This window comes from Citrus clementina, unplaced genomic scaffold (assembly GCF_000493195.1).
Source record: "Citrus clementina cultivar Clemenules unplaced genomic scaffold, Citrus_clementina_v1.0 scaffold_5, whole genome shotgun sequence".
Lineage (NCBI taxonomy): Eukaryota > Viridiplantae > Streptophyta > Magnoliopsida > Sapindales > Rutaceae > Citrus > Citrus x clementina.
The window spans coordinates 12,630,180-12,633,110 of NW_006262201.1; the positions used below are offsets into that span (position 1 = coordinate 12,630,180).

At 43.4% G+C, this 2,931-nt stretch overlaps 1 pseudogene; it reads right to left on the reverse strand.

The window, feature by feature from the left end:
- Positions 1–831: 831 nt before the first annotated feature.
- LOC112097945 lies at positions 832–1,956 on the reverse strand (annotated as a pseudogene).
- Positions 1,957–2,931: the final 975 nt, after the last annotated feature.

A 2,931-nucleotide genomic window follows, 5' to 3' on the forward strand; every position in this document is an offset into this window, starting at 1 on the left:
ATATGTGGATATTTAAAAATAAAGAAGCGTTAATTTATTATACTCGCGGAGTCGGGAGGAGAATGATTTTGTAATTGTGATCAAGAGATTTATTTTACTTTGATGTGCTTATGATCTTTTGCTAGTTTATTAATTTTGTGGAGTTGTAGGTATTGTGCCTATAATCTTTTTTAGGTGTTCAGGTACTGTGCTCATAATCATGGCCGATACATCACGTATGAGTGTTATTAGTTTATTAATCTTGTGGAGCTGTAAATGCTTGATGAAAGTTATTTGAGTTTGTATAGTATTTTTATGAGTGTGTACAGTAAATACACATAAATAACTTAACAAGAATTAAGTGAGAATTTTTTTGGCATTTTAAAAAGTTATAATTCATTTTTTTTGAATTGATAGATGAGTTTAAATAGAGTGTTGAGATTTAAAGTGCACGTAGGCCCACCCTAAATATGATATCAACTAATTATTTATCGTTAATTTATTTAACAAATTAAATAAATTTAAAGTTTAATTTTTAATTATATTTAATAGTAAATATAGATAGTTTAACACTAAAAGGTAAAATCGTCTCAGTGAAATGTAAGTAAATTCTAATTAATAGTAAATATGAAAATTTTTCTAATTTAAGTTTCATAATTGTAAGGCAATTGAATTAAAACTAATTGGTTGCCTTTTGTATAATTCAGGCACTTCACTCCGGATTCTCCCTACTGGCCTCCTACTCTTGGAATCTCGGGAAGTACACCGGATGGGAAAATATTTTGGTTGCTATATAAAATAGTGAATCAAAACAATTAATTACTTTATTGTAAAAAGATTAGTAGAAATCAGTTAATGAAATTCAATTATTTCTACCTGTTTTAATTCAACATTGCGTTGGGGTATTTTGGAAAATTTGAAATCCCCCCATGCAATTACACCAACAACAGAACACGTTGATACGGCTGTCAATAACGAATTCGATACGGTATTTGTACCAGCAGCAGCAGTGGGTTTAGTACCATCAAAGTACTCGCCACCGTCAGTATCAGTAAGTCGAATTGAATGAACATCAAAAGCGGTAGCGCCGAAATGAGGGAACGGCAAGTTGACACCGTAAACTATAATCTTCAGGCTGTTCATGATGTCAGGGACCATAATTCTCACTAAATTTATCCTAAACGGCCCTGTCACTACTCCACCTCTCGTCACCGTTAGCGACTGTCCCCTCTCCAGCGTTGGCAACGTTGTGCCAGCCGGCAGTCTATGTAGATCGCCAATTCTCAGGTAACGATTCGGTACGATATGAAACCGCACATTACTTATGTAAACGGGCGAACTGGAGAAGATTGACATGTTATCGAAGGCGAAAACCGTCATGGCCGTGAGAGTGATGAGCTATTGATAGTTTACTTTCATCGCCAAAGAGAGCATGCCGAAGCCACTATTTTGGAGACGGAGCATTGCGTCTCTGAGCATCAAGCTCATGATCGGCGATTGAGCTTCTATCCAGTGATAATGTCCGTGATCGGACGGCTGGAAAGGGAAGGGCAACCACGTCATTCGCTGTCCTTCGCAAGATAACAGAGGGAGAGGAGAGATGATGCCTTGGATGCCGTGAATGAAAATGATCCCATCGTTGAAGAGATCCGGACGAGTGATCTCGACGCCACCGATGAAGACTTTCGACACGGTGTCGTTCTGGCTCTCGGAGAAAGTTACGGTGATGCAACGGCCGGGACTTCGCATTTCGATTTTGGTACCGAAATCGAGTTTGCGAAGGTAATGGATGGTGAAGAGGCCGGGAACGAAGTGCTCTCAAAGGAGAGAAGGAACAGAGCACGAGAAGCACGTGCTGAGAGAGGAATCGGAGGGAGCGAAGAGAGTTGACGGACCAGAGACGATGTCGCTGGAGAGAGATGGAGCCGCGGTGGCGAGCTTGTTAAAGCCGAGGTGTGAGAGGATTGGCGGGAGCATAGGCTTGTGTGAGGGACGAGGACTGGTCGTTGAAGTCCGACACCAGCGAAGGTGCTTGTTTCTGTGGAAGAGTGGCAGTGAAGAGTGTTTCAAGGTCGGTGAGGGCTGCCGATTTGGTTATAATGAGAAGATAGAACGCGAGGATGGTGACAAGTCGGAGGGAATTGGTAAAAGCAGCCATTGGCGTGGCTGTAGTGAAATTCTAAGTGTGAAATACGAGTGATGCAATGAGCAGGGGGCATTTTATAGGAACATGGAGCGTGCGATGACGCCGCTGGTGTATGGCGCATGATACGGAGCTTGAGAGCCTGGAATTGTTGAAGAGGATGTGTGTGGATCTACAATCTGTTATTTTGGCGGAAACAATGTGGGTTTTATGATGATACTAACTGTTGATGCGGGATTCCAGTTCTCCTCGTGCTACGACCAGGATCTCTGCTCGATCAACGTCATCACGACCAGGGGGTCTCCTCGCGAGGCTTCTTCTCCAGAGGTTCCTGCGCACACAGACAAGTCAGAGTACGCCGGTTGTTTTCCCGGCGCAAACCCTCCGACGCTCAAGTCAGATATGAAGGTTCGGGGAACGCTTGCCACAGATCTTATGGCTTTTTCGTGGTTTTCTCTTCTTTAGAATTTCTTTTCTAATCTCAAAAATGCTAACCCTTTTACCTTCGTTGGCTACCTTTTTATAGGCTTCCTCTGAATCCCAGTTTTCCGCTTTCTTCGAGACGGTATGGGACTCTGACTGCTGCGTTATGGGCAAGCGTGGGATCTTGCGTGTTACGCCACGGTTCTGGGGAAAGCGTGGCTGTCGTGGTTTTGTGAGATCTTGTTTCCGCTTTTTTGGGGGACGGTATGGGACTCCGACTGCTGCGTTATGGGCAAACGTGGGATCTTGCGTGTTACGCCACGGTTCTGGGGAAAGCGTGGCTGTCGTGCCTAGATTCTCGGGCTGGAGAGCAGGTCTTGCCAACT